Genomic DNA, 14,194 nt, shown 5'->3' with positions numbered 1-14,194 from the left:
TCTGAAGGGAGGGAGCAAATTAAATCTTTGACGGTGAGCTTGCTAAGTGCTTCGCATCAACCTGGCCAGAGAATCTCCTTTCGCTGAGATTAGGAGGCTGAGTCACGGTGGGGTCCCCCATTTCTCAGCCCCCTTCAGCCCTGGGTCTCCTAACTCCAGGCTCGTGGGGCTTCCTGCTTCCGATTTGGTCCAGTTACCCCGGCGGGGGGGTCTCCTCAAAAGAAGGGAGATGGTGTTGGATGTGAATTGTCCCCAGGGGGAGTCTACACGGATCAGAAGATAATCCAGATAATCAAATCATTGATGCAGACGAGGAAACATTCTGCCCTGGACCTCAAAGCGGGGGCTGCCCTCCGGGGGCCTTGGGGCATCGGCACATGGCTCCGCCCACCCACCCTGTGCACCCTGGGGAACAGACCCTGGGGAGCACCCTGGCTCCCTCGTGCCAGACCTGGGATTTGCTCAATGCTGCAAAATGTCAACCACTTGCTTTCTCTTTAGGCAAATAAACGAACTTAGAGAGCGTAGAGGGGCGCCTGGGTGGCTGCGTTGGTTCAGCGTCCGACTTCAGCTCGGGTCACGATCTCACGGTCTGTGGGTTCGAGCCCCGCGTCGGGCTCTGTGCCGACAGCTCGGAGCCTGGAGCCTGCCTCGGATTCTGTGTCTCCCTCCCTCTCTGCCCCTCCCCTGCTCATGCTCTGTCTGTCTCTCGCTCTCTCTCAAAAATAAATAAACATCAAAATTAAAAAAGGAAAGAAAAGAAAGCGTAGCTCGCCCCACAACCCGAACCCCAATAGCATTTGCTCTAAACAGAAGGTGACCACGAACATGAGCCAAGGCGATCACCATCCTGCTGCCTGATGGTTTTCAAGATGGTAACTCTCTCCCGTTCTTTGGAAAAGGTAGCTAACCCAGACACATCAGAGACACCTCAGCACCCCGCAGAGACCTTCTCCTCGAAGCAGGCAGGAGAATGGAAGGAAGAAAGGGACTGACTTTCTTGCTGCCGAGGATCATTTGCTGCTGTGTCTGCATCCGGCCCAGGTCTCTGTAACCATTTGGGAAAGATCCTAAATGAGGACGATCGCAGATGCCCCAGCAGGGCTCGCTGTGTGTTGCAGGCAGTTCCAGAAGGTTCCTGTAACGCTCAACAGCCCTACGAGGGTGAGGTGGGTGCTGTCATCATCCCCACGTGGGACCCAGACAGGTTAAGCAACCTTCCAAAGGTCACACAGCCAAGTGGCGGTGAAGCTGGGGTTTGAACCCCGACCTCCCGCTTAAGTCTGTGCTCCTAATTACCCAGCCCGCCGCCTGGGAAACACAGATCGGTACCCACCAGGGTCCTGGAAAGTTGCAGAGGGCCTCTGCTGTGTTCAATAGTGTCTCCCCACCCCCCCCCGCCCCCCAAAAAAACAACACTACTGAGTCCTTGGAACGCTGTGTTCTTGGGCTGCTGTGATAAGGAACCGAACTTGAAATTTAATTACATTTCAACTTAAAGAGCCGCAGGTAGGCGTTTCCTCCTGCTGCCGGCACAATGATCACACACATACCGGCTTAACACAGCGCGAATTAATCTTACGGTTCTGGAGGTCCGAAGTCTGAAACGGGCCTCACTGGTCCGACAGCACGGCGTCTGCGGGGCTGTGTCCCTCCTGGAGGCTCTGGACGAGGACCTTTTCTTGCCTCTTCAGCTTCGAGAGGCCGCCTGCACTCCTCGGCTCGTGGCCCCACATCGCCGTGCCCTCCGCCTCCTTGTCGAGCCTTCCCCGACTCTGACCCTCCCGCCTCCCTCTGACGAGGACCCGCAAGGCCGGCGGCTGCCATACCGGACAGGGCAGCTGCCGACCGCTGCTTCCCAGAAGACCTGCTTCTGCTTGGGTCGCTGCCGGGTCCCCTGAGCCAGGCACACGGTCCCCCACGAGCGTGCTCAGTCAGCGACATTCGAGTACTGCTTCTACAGCACGTTGGTCGGAGGACGCGCTGGGTTTCACCTCGGGGTCCGAGCCAAACTTTGCAAAACGGAGACCCACGTGGTGGGGTGCCTCTCCCCGAGGGAAACCGTCCCGTCCCGAGCCCTGCTGTGCGCCTTCAAGCAGGCCTCTGTGCCTCGCTGGGCGTCACCTTCCCCATCTGTATGATGAGGGGCAGGGAAGGAGCCGTAGAACAGCTCCCAGCAGCCTCAGGAGGGCGAAGAGAATGGACGCACAGAAGCCAAGGGGCTGGCCCGAGGGCCAGGTCTTGAAGAAGGGGAAGCCGCCGTCCCAAGTGGAGACTGGTGTGAGACTTCAGAAAGGGTGTGAGAGACGAGCAGGGAGGGTCCCCGCAGCGTTTGCGGAAGACAAGACGGCAGCCTGCCCCCGGGGCCGGAATCGGTGACTTCTTCAACGCTGTGCCATCTGCCTGGATAAGTTCTCCTAAACTTCCTCTGCGCGTCGAACTCCTACTCATCCTTCAAGACCCAGTTCGAATGTTTCCTTCTTTTTTTTTTTTCGATGTTTCCTCTGGGGTGTGGATCCAAGTCCCCTGGCCCGAACGTCGACGCTCTGATGCGGCCATCCACACGCGCTCACCACTCGCGCACACACCTGCCCGCACACACGCGCGTCCCAGAGCACACACACACACACACACACACGGGTATGCCAGGCGTACCGTCTGCGGGCCCGCGCACGAGTGCACATGGACCTCCGTGGGGGCCGTGCACGCACACGCCCCCACACCGGGGCCTGCACCCACGCGCCAGCTCTGCACACACGTCCCCGGGACGGCGCAGGGGGCACACACAAACACCAGGGCGTGTGTCTTCGCACGCGGACGTCCGCAGAAACGTTGCCACGGACCGTGAACGCAGTCGCAGACCGAAAAGTACGGAGCTCCTGCCTGCGAACCGGGACGTCTGGGACTTCCCTGTCCCCCCACACACCCACAGACACCCAGAGGCACACGCACGCACACACGTGCACACCCACGGACGCGCTCCTGTCCTGCGTCCCCGGGGCCTCACTCTCGGCTCCACGGCTGCGGCGGTGGGGCCCGGAGGGCTGACGCCGGCTCCATCCGGTCTCGGTCGACGACGATGGCCTCGTCTGGCCTCGTCTAGGGCGGGGGATGGGAAACCCCCCCCGGGCCCAGCCCTCGACGCCCTGCTCGAGCTCCTCTTGTCTCCCGCCCGCCCAGTGCCTCCGGGACCCTCCGGGGCCGGACGCAGAGCCGACGCGTCCCGCGGTGCCCAGGTGAGACCCAGAACAGTGGGGACGGGCCAGGGCCCCACCCCCGCGGCCCCACCGAACAGAGAGGACGAGGAAGTACAGCGTGGGCCTGTGTGGGGGCGCCGGCCCAGACAGCCTCCTGTGCAGCCAGATGGCCGGCCATCTGCGGTCCCCTCCTCCTCGCGGCGTGGCCAGACCGGGTGCCGGGGCGAGCCTCCTCAAAGCTGGCAGAGCGTGTTAGGGCCATGTGCTGCCTGGCAGGCTGGGGGCTGCGCCCCGGGGAGAGGCGACCGGACGCGCACGGACAGCCGGGCAGAGGCAGGCCCGCCGGGCCCAGCTGCTGCGGCCCCTTCTGCGGCCCCGCCCCTCGCCTCATAAGGTAGGCGCCTCTGTTCTGGAAGATTCCAGGGTTTGGGGCGGGGGGTGGGGGGGAGAACAGCTCTTGATCCAAGCCCTCGTTCGTTCTGTCATTCACTAAACACCGGGTGCCTACTAACTGCTCGGCACTGGAGATAGAATAACAAACAAAACAAGTATTTGCTGAGCACCTACTGTGTGCCAGGCACTGTTGTAGCCCTTGGGGTTACAGCCATAGAACAAGACAAGTAGACATTAGACATCCACTGTGCGTCAGCTGAGGGCAACCATGATCAAACAAGCGTTTATTGGGCACCCACTGTGTGCCAGGAGCCGCTCTGGGCCCTGGGGACACAGCAGTAAGCCATCTGTTAAACACCTACTGTGTGCCGGGCACTGGGGGCAGGGGGGTGACGGGAAGGATGTGGTCCCTGCCCTCACAGAGCCCACAGTCCTCAGATGAGCGACAGCGCATACCTGCCGTGATGCCACAAGGAAAACGGGGCTGAGGGAGGGACGGTGGCGTTCTTATCCATTTGATCTTTCTAGATGGGGCAATCGGGGAAGGCTTCTCAGAGGAAGGGGCACGGAGAGAGACCCAGTTGGAGTAAAGAGCCAGCACTGAGGCCCCCAGGGGAAGGGACCGGTCCGGAAAGACCCGACGTGGACAGGCTTGGTGTGTCCAACACCCCGGGGAGTCCAGGCCCCTGGGCTGGCACAGGCGAGCTGGGCAGGGGCAGGGGGGAAGAGGGGACGAGTGTGGGGAAGGAGACCCCAGGCGTTGTGGGGGTGGGGGCCCAACCCCCACCTGTGTTTGGCAGGCTGTATTCGGGCTGGTCCCAGTGAGTCTGGGACCCGAGCGCCGGGATGATTCCCATTTCACAGTCGGGAAGGTGGAGGCCCAGGAGAGGCCGGGGTCACCTGAGCCTGGGGCCCGGGGCTGGCGGAGCCTCCGCGCACCGTCCCCAGTCGACCCCTCCGCGCATCCTGAGGCTGTCAGCCTCCATGTCCCCCGGGCTTAGTCACCCCGTACAAGTGACATTTATTTATTCCCTCACACGGGAGCGTGGCGAGAATTAATTATTTCGTGCCAAGGAAGCACTTTGAACATGAAAAGTGCTGAGTATGACCGCGACATTACAGAGAACAGTGCTCCCTCCTCGCGCCTGCCTGCAGCTGGAAGGGTTGAGCCGAGTCTTCCAGGGTCCCCACTGCCCACGACACGACACGACGGGGAACACTGCTCCGAGCTCAGGATTTCTTTTCTGTAAAAGCCTAAGGAAAAGAGTGAAGAGGAAGGGGGGGAGAGAAGGGGAGGGAGGGGGAGGGAATGAAGGTGGAGAGAGGGAGACAGGAGGGAGAGGAGAGGAGGGGGAGGGAGGGGGAGGGAGGGGGAGGGAGGGGGAGGGACAGGGGAGAGAGGGAGGGGGAGGGAGAGGAGAGGAGGGGGGAGGGAGGGGGAGAGACAGAGGAGAGAGGGAGAGGGAGGGAGGGGGAGGGAGAGGAGAGGAGGGGGGAGGGAGGGGGAGGGACAGGGGAGAGAGGGAGAGGGAGGGAGGGGGAGGGAGGGGGAGGGAGGGGAGGGAGGGGGAGGGAGGGGGAGGGAGGGGAAGGGACAGGGGAGAGAGGGAGGGGGAGGGAGAGGAGAGGAGGGGGAGGGAGGGGGAGAGACAGAGGAGAGAGGGAGAGGGAGGGAGGGGGAGGGAGAGGAGAGGAGGGGGGAGGGAGGGGGAGGGACAGGGGAGAGAGGGAGGGGGAGGGAGGGGGAGGGAGGGGGAGGGAGGGGGAGGGACAGGGGAGAGAGGGAGGGGGAGGGAGGGGAAGGGACAGGGGAGAGAGGGAGGGGGAGGGGGAAGGAAAGGAGGGGGCTGGAAGGGAGGGATGGAGGGGGAGGGAGGGGGAGGGGGAGGGAGAGAAGAGGAGGAGAAGGAGAGTTTCCCACTCACGGGTTTTTCGGCCACCCCGCACTGGGTGAGCTGGGAAGATAGGGCAGCAATGAGTCACAAGGACAGGGTTCTGGTTTATAAAGTGCCTTCTCTACAGTATTTCAGATCCACAAAACAGGATGGGGGGTTTCTCAGCGGTGCAGGTGTCACCAGCCCCGTTCTACTGACAAGGAAACCGAGGCTCAGAGAGGAGGACCTTGCCCAAGGTGCCAGCCCCTGGGGCCTCGGGGTTCCCTGGGCACAGGCACCGGCCACCCCTCAGCAGGGCCCAGCAGGGACCCCGAGGGCGGCCCTGGGACGTGAGCCTCTCCCTGGTGCCACCCTGAGGATCCACGCGTCCCTGGGAAGGAGGCCGGGAGGGGAGATGTTCCTGGAGTGGGGAGTGAGGTGGGGGCGGGGGACGCAGATCTGGGGTTGATGTGACCTAATATGCGCCCGAAAGAAGCCACGAGGCGGAAGGCACAGCTGGAGGCCAGAACACGGGGGCTGCTAGAGCTTCTACTTCAGAGGCAGAAAGGTTGCGGGGCTCACTCGACCCCCCTCTGAGCCAGAATCGAGAAATCCCGGAGGAGGCAGAGACCTCGGGGCCCCTGGGCCGTCTGAATGCTTCTTTCCGAGGGTCCCAGCCCTGCCTCGAGCATCCCCACTCGCCCCAGCGGCCAGAACCGCGCCTGCATTCAGTAGGTACCCAATAAATGCCTGCTCGTGTGCGCTGGCTGGTATCTGAGGGGCCCCCTTCCATGCAACAGAGGACCCTGGGACGCAGAGGCCGTGCCGGGGCGGGTGGCTTAATCTCCTTGTGCCTCAGTTTCCCTATTTGTACGACGGGAGCAAACACGATAGAGGGACGTTGAGGACCGGGGAGGATTCAGGGCTTGTCCCCAAAGTGCTTAGAACAGGATCCGCGTGCTGGGTTCAGTAAGTCAGAGCTGCTCTTCGGGACCCATCCCCGCAGAGCCCCCGGCAGACAGGTGGTCCCCACAAGCAGCCCTATGTGGCGGGTCCCGTTAGGCTGGTTGCATTACGGTTATTTATTTTAGATCGTGAAACGGAGGCCCAGAGAGATCAAGTAAGGTGCCCAAGGCCGCCCAGCTAGACCGTGAGGGAGCTGGCTTCAGGCCCCACCTGCTCCTGGCGGGGCGGGGCCCGGCCGGCCACCTCGCCCCTCTCCCACAGGGGTCCCCTGGCGGTCCTGAGAACCCCTCACCCACTCAACCCCAGCAGGGCGAAGCCAGCTCGGAGACACCCGTGTCTGAATAATAACTAATACCGGCTGTCGATCACTTAATTTTCACGCAGCCCATTCAATAGATGAAAGACTGAGGTCCACAGGGGCAAAATTACTCGTCCAGGGTCACGGTTAGTGTTCAAACCCGGGATTTCTAGCCCGTAGAACTCCATTGCCTAGTGCAGTACAGCGGTGGAGACGCGAACTCAGGAGTGAGATAAGCTGTGTGACCTTGGGCAAGTAGCTCGGCCCCTCTGGTCTTCAGTTTCCCCTTCTGCAATATGGGATAATAGTGCCCGCTTCAGAGAGGCCTTGGGAGGATCAGCTCCGTTCATGCGCACAAAGCACTTAGAGCAGGCACGGGCAGAGTAAGGCCTGGGGGCTTAACTCAGTTTCCTCCAGCAACAGATTCTGAGCTGAGGACCTGTGGACAGCTGCTCCAGGGGAAGCCAGCAGGGGGAACAGGACAGAGAAGGAGGGTCACCGGAGGTACCACCTCCAGTCCCCTAGCCCCAACCCCTGATTGTGGAGGGCTCTGGAGTGTGAGCTACGCCCCAGGGTTCTTGCCTCGAGGCGGGGGGCCCCGGACCCACACACTGTCCGCTGCCACCTAAGGGCTATCCCAGAGTGATGACAACCCCCAGGCAGGTCAGGCTTTCTGGCCTGGGGCCAAAGCACTTCTGGCAGCAGGCGGTCCAAGAGCCGAGGCAGAAGCTTGAGGAAAGTGCCGGCAGTCAGGGGCCAGGCACCCGGAAGAGGAGGGTCGGAGCTCTGACACCCAGGATGCGTGGGCGGAACCCGACTGGGTGATCACTGCCCTATAGCTCTTGCGACCTTACCTGCTAGGACCTCACAGCAAACCTGTCTGACCTGTGGTGTTGCCGCTGTTTCACAGATGGAACACCACTGGTTTGGGCAAAGTCACACAGATTTGGGGCAGGGAACCAAATCTCTAGACTCCTGATTCAGTCGCTGCCTGCAGGGCGTTAACTCGGGGAGGGAACTCGGGGAGGTTGTGTCAGTCGGGATGTGTTGGGCAGCAAATAACAGAAAAACCTCAATTCCAACAGCCTTGATAATGATGAAGGTTTATATTTTCCATAAGAAGTCCTGCGGTGGAGGAACTTCTGAGCAGGCTGGTTCGGCAGCTCAGTGGTGGCGTCCGGACCAGGGTCTCTCCCTGTATGTCCTCTGCCACCCTCAGTACGGATCACTCCCCTCACGGCCCCGAAATGGCTGCAGCAGATCCAGTCATCACCTCCCACCAGGACAAACTGCAGCCCAAGATGAGCCAGCCATATCTTCCTCGTGTTTCTCTCTTTTTCAAGAGCAAACCAAGATTCCCCATCACCCCCCACTGGAGCCCCTTTCACACCTCACTGGTTTCAGTTGGGTCACACGCGAGGGGCACAGGACAGCCATTGACTGGCTCAGAACAAGGGTCAGCAAATCTGGCCCCAAGTCCTCTTGTGTAAATAAAGATTTATTGGTACGCAGCCACACCAATTTTTTTTAACGTTTTTTTTTTTTAATTTTTTTTTCAATGTTTATTTATTTTTGGGACAGAGAGAGACAGAGCATGAACGGGGGAGGGGCAGAGAGAGAGGGAGACACAGAATCGGAAACAGGCTCCAGGCTCCGAGCCATCAGCCCAGAGCCCGACACGGGGCTCGAACTCACAGACCACGAGATCGTGACCTGGCTGAAGTCGGACGCTTAACCGACTGCGCCACCCAGGCGCCCCAACATTTATTTATTTTTAAGAGAAAGAGAGACAGAGTGTGAGCGGGGGAGGGGCGGAGAGAGAGGGAGACGCGGAATCCGAAGCAGGCTCCAGGCTCCGAGCTGTCGGCACAGACCCCGACGCGGGGCTCGAACCCATGAACCGCGAGATCGTGACCAGAAGTGAACTCAGAGGCTTAACTGACTGAGCCACCCAGGCGCCCACACACCCATTTTTTCCACATATGACTGAGTTCGTGCTACAACGGCAGAGCTGAGCGGTTGCATCTGGTCCACGAAGCCCGGAAGATTCACTGTCTGACTCCACGGAAAATCAGTTTGCTGACTCCTGGCTACATTAATTGGGATTCACCCCTGTGCTGGGCTGAGTCACTGTCCCTGAGGGATGAACACTGAACAAAACAATAGTCTGTGAGTGAGACAGAAGTGGATGGCGGCCGGGTCACCGCTAAGTCGGCCTCAAGTACTTTGCTACTCGACGCACGGTCCCTAGACCAGCGGCAGGGAGCCAGGCTCGAACCCCACCGCCGCGCTCCTGAACCAGAGCCCGCACTTGACAAGGTCCCCAGGGCTCTGTGACAAGCCCTCGCCCTGCAGACAGGGGAAGGTGTGGCCGAGCTCAAGCCCTGACCGTGACCTTGACCAGCTGTGTGGCTGTGGCAGATCATGGCCCCCTCGAGGCCCTTGGGGCCCTCACCTGCTGGACGTCGTGTGTGCGCATCCTCGGGCTGAGTTAACAACCCCTCCCCCGCCCCCTCCCCCACCCCCACCCCGCCAAGCTGGGTGGCTTAGAGCCCAGTTCTGGAGGTCCGAAGTCTAAAGTCAAGGTGTGGGCAAGGCCATGCTCCCTCCGAGGCTGCGGGGGAGGGTCCTTCCTTACCTCTTCCAGACTGGGGTGGCCCCAGGTGGCCCCTTCTTTTTTTTTTTTAAGTTTATTTATCTTGAGAGAGAGACAGAGAGGGTGAGTGGGGGAGGGACAGAGACAGAGGGAGACAGACAACCCCAAGCAGGCTCCGCACCGTCAGCGCAGAGCCCGATGAGGGGCTCGAACTCCCAAACCGTGGGATCGTGACCTGAGCCGAGATCAAGAGTCGGACGCTTCACCGACTGCGCCACCCAGGCGCCCCACCTCCCCTGCTTGTAAGGACACCAGTCCTACTGGATTAACGCCCACCCTAATGACCTCATCTTAACTCGGTTACATCTGCACGGTCCCCATTTCCAAGCAAGTTTGCTTCCCCCCGCCCCCCAGCCGCCCCACCCCGATCCCAAACCATCAGGTTCCAGCTACACGGACCTCCTTGCTCCTTCCAGAACATGCCAAGCCCACCAAAGCCTCGGGGCCTTGCTGTGCCCTCTGCTGGAATGCTGTTCCCATAGAGACTCCAGCTCACTCCCTTGTTTTATGCGGATCTCCGTGCAAACGTTGCCTCCTCGGAGAGGACGGCCTGACCCCACGGCTAGAAGTGGACGTACCCACCCCCGCCAGGCCCGACACTCAGTCACATTCGATCCCGTCAAACCTGTGACTGTCTTCATGGAATTCACAACTGGCTGGAATTGTCACATTCAATCGCATACCTATTGGCTGTCGGTGCCCGGACCGGGGCCTGGCTCATAGCAGGCGCTCAGTAAAAATTAACTACATGACTGAGCAGGCCGCTTTCCTGCCCACCCCTCTGGGCTCTTCGGGAACGCTCGGGAATCCCCAAGCCCCTGCATTAGAGGCCTGGCAAGCCTCACCACGCCGTGGAATTTTCCAGATAAAACTATTCCTTTGTGCGTCAACAGAGCCTTTAATCTCAGCTCATCGCTTCTGTCCTAAAGCCACCAGGTAACGTGAGAGGGGCCCCTCGGGAGAAAGCGTGTCTCCCCACCCAACGCTGATAGATGTCCAGCGGCCGGCGGCCTGCCTCCACCAGGGCCCTGTGTCAGTCCCCCGCCCGACCCCCAAGCTGCAGGACGGCCCCTCGGTGGGTAGGGACACGCCCTGCGTATTAACCCTTTACAAAGCATTACTAATTTTCTTTATTATTATTATTATTAAAATGTATACACGTAACCCACATGCGCTGACACTAAGAAGCTCCAAAATCTCTAGACTGTGATGGGGGGTGGGGAGATCCTCGCCTTCCCGATTCCAGCCCCCAGTGCAGAGGTGACAGACAGCCACAGGCAGGGGTGCTGGGCACCCTTTGGAAGGGCCAGATTCGTCTGTCTGACAGATGCTGGCATAGGGCCCCCAGCGATCCCCTGAGGGTGTCACTATCATCACACCCCTTTTACAGACAGAGAAACTGAGGCTCAGAGAGGGACAGGGCTAGCCAGGGGTAGAACAGGGCCGAACTCAGACGGTCTGGCTCTGACCGTCACCTGTGACCGCTATGCCAGCGCCCCCTCTCAACAGAAAAGCTCTTGATTTTGTTTTTAACCCTTTTTTCTTCCCTCCCCCACCCCATTTTCCGTTCCGGACTGTTCCACGACTTGCTTTTTTCGTTTCACCGCTTGCCTAGAAGATAATTTCATGCCAAACACACAGAGGTCACTCCACTGCTTGTGAGCCCACGTCGTGTTCCGCGGCCCTCGACACGCAGCCCGGAACGATCATTGTGCCCGTCTGGGTCCAAACGGCCCACGTGTGACCCCCTTGAATCCTTAGGACGTAATTCGTTGGGATGCGCGCTGTAGTTTGCATGTGACACACAGCAGGCACTCCGGGGGAAGCCAGTGAGATCTGGGCTTATTGGGCAGGAGGTCTGAGCTGCCCTGTCACCCACAGACTCCACATCCGAGCTTGTCAGGAGGGGAAATGCGGGCCCCCGCGCCGTGGTCCGAAACGTCCCCGGTTCCGAAAAAGGCTCTGGGGGTGAAACATTCGTCCTACCGGTCGGCTGCACATCTAAGGGCCCCAGAGTGTCAACCCTTCAAAGCCCCGCGACTCATCCCCGTTGTCGTGCCCGGTAATTCACAGAGCAGCCCGAGGAACACCACAGTTTGTCCACACCTCCAAACAAAGGCCAACTAGGAGTGTCCCGGGAGCAGAGGAACAGAACCCAGGCCTCGGTCCCCGGCGGGTAGCGAATGCTGACACAAAGGGGGCGAGGAAGGGCCCTCTGCCTCCCGAGAGTGACTCACCCCGTGAAAACCAGATTGTTCCAAGCGTCCAAATCTGCAGAACAGGCTCCAGGCCTTGGGCCTTGTCCGGCTTCCCCTGAGCCAAACATTCCAGCATCTTCCCCAGGTACCTGTGAATACTGTTCTGTCTTCTCCAAACACAGCCTTTGTTTTTGAAAGCTCATAAAGAGGAACCCGGCGGGTCAGGAGACAGCCGGACGCCCACTTCCTTCCCCGGGACGGCAGTCGGCCAGCTCCCAAATGCCTCCCAGCACGTGCCTCCTGCCCATGACCACACTCCAGGCTGCCTCCGAGCACGTAGCGGACCAGGACCCCCGGCGGGCGGCCGAAACGCCCTCCGTCGGAGGACCGCCGGCCTCCTGGCCACCGGGAGGGCCAGGCTGCAGCAGGGGGACTTTCTCGCCATCGGGAGCGGGTTGACTTCCCACAGGGGAGAGATGCTTCCCGAGCAGTTTTGTTAGCACCAGGTTCCGGAACGCCTTGTCCATTCTTTTCAGGAAGATTCTGCGCAGCCCCGTGCCCTCCATAGAGGAGGAGGAAGTTGCCCGGTTTGTGGGTGGAGAAAGGGCTGAGCTGTGTGTTGACGTGAGGGAATCCGCAGGGCAAGCCTGAGATGCCACGCTGGGCCTCGCGGGCTGAGCCGGGTCGCCGCCGTCCTACTAGGTCGGGATCGTCCGTAACGCGTCCCATAAAAGCCGGGGCAGGTGGCCTGTGTCCGTTTTCAGCCACGAGGGGCACTGGGAGGCGAGACAGTGGGGAAAGCTGCCGCTAACAGCCGGAGACAGCTCTGTGTGTGCCGGGCCCGGTCGGAGGACATCGCGTGCGTGAACATCGCACTCAGATAACGACCCACCGAGGGACAGGCTGCAGTGACTGCCACCTCCGCCGATAAGGAACCCGAGGCACAGAGCAGTTGAGTCAGTACCACAAGCAACGCAGCTGGAAAATGGCCGAGCGGGGGTCTGAACTGGGGCGGGTGCTCTTGACTCTCTTGAGTATTGTGGGATCGTCCCGAAGCCAAAAATATTGGCCACCAGTGGGCTCTCTGTGACAGACACTGTGACCGACCCATCACCTGTTCCCAGCCTTTTCTCCCCCAGCCTTTTCTGCTTTCCCGGGCTCGCCTGGCAGTTCCGGCCAATGAAACGCAGGCGGAAGGCAACCGGGAGGTTGTGACAAGTGTTCTGCTTCTCTTGATTAAAAAAAAAAAAAAATCAAAGGTAGCTGATGTCCCCTGCGCCCTTTTTTCCTCCCTTGAGTGTGGATGTGATGCCTGGAGTCATGGCAGCCGCCTTGTGATCTGAGGGAAAGGCTGTGAGAAGCACAGGCGGTGACCTGGGAAGACCTGAGCTTTGGAACCAACTCTCCCGCCTCCCAGACGTCTTTTTAGATGGGAAATGCGACTCCGTTTGCAACGCTGGGTTAGGCTTTCTCTTCTCCGCAACCCAAACTCATACCTGATGTTCTCCTTTTCTCTCTTCCTACCTCTTTCCTTTTCCCACGGGAAAGTAACTGGTCCTTCAAAGTCTGTACCTTGTCAAAGGTGAGGGACAGGGACAGGCCTGCCTTCCAAGGATTTGCTGGAATTTCATCTTTCTAAGCATCCACTCTCTGCCAGGTGGATGCTGGGTACAGCGTGTATACCGTGGGCTCCGTATCTATCCTTCCTGCAATGCTCTTAATGGCCTGGAAGGGCGGCCACATCTCCCTGCGTCTTACTGAGAAGGACACCGAGGTGCTGGGGCCTTAAGAATTTGCCTGGGGCGTGGGGAGGGGTCGGCGCCTGGGGGGCTCAGTAGGTGGAGCCTCCGACTTGGGCTCAGGCCATGATCTCGCGGTTCGTGGGTTCGAGCCCCGCGTCGGGCTCTGTGCTGACAGCTCGGAGCCTGGAGCCTGCTTCGGATTCTGTGTCTCCCTCTCTGACCCTCGCCCGCTCACGCTCTGCCTCTGTCTCTCAAAGATAAATAAACGTTAAAAAAAAAAAAAAAAGAATTTGCCTGGTGGGGGAGGAGCCAGATTCACCCAGGCCAGCCTGACCCCAAGCCCGGGGTCTTACTGTTTTCAGTCGCAGTCACTCGAGCCCACGGCACAGCCCTCAAAAATGTCTCCCACTCCTCAGACTCCAGGCCTGGGTTCCCTCGAGTCCCCTCAGGGCCGGGGCCTCGCCATCCTCATCTGTGAAGTGGGGACGATGCTACAGCCCGCTCGCAGGGCTGCCGCGCCCCTTCTGGAACCCCGTCTGTTCCGCACAGAGCCTGGCCTGCGGGGAGTTCCCTGCAAGTGACCACGTCATTGTTATTTCTGTTGTTATTGCTAAGGAGCCAGAGTCCCGTCCTGAGAGCGATTGATTCCCCAGGGCAGCCAGAGTGGAAAGGAGAAGCCAAGGGAAACCGGGGTCTGATTTCTTTTGAGCCTGGCCTGCTTTCGCGCTCCCCGGGCGCGGGCACAGGTGCACCCTCGGGTGGCGGAAAGCCTGCCATGCGGGGCTGCCCGAGGAAGGACGCTCCTGCCCCACGCCTTGTCTGGAAAGCAGCGCACATTCGAGAAGGGCTGGCCCTTGCCGGGGACTCGGG

Source organism: Prionailurus viverrinus, chromosome D3 (genome assembly GCF_022837055.1).
Source record: "Prionailurus viverrinus isolate Anna chromosome D3, UM_Priviv_1.0, whole genome shotgun sequence".
NCBI classification, from domain to species: domain Eukaryota; kingdom Metazoa; phylum Chordata; class Mammalia; order Carnivora; family Felidae; genus Prionailurus; species Prionailurus viverrinus.
The sequence above is the reverse complement of the archived record's forward strand: the minus strand, read 5'-3'. Positions refer to the sequence as shown.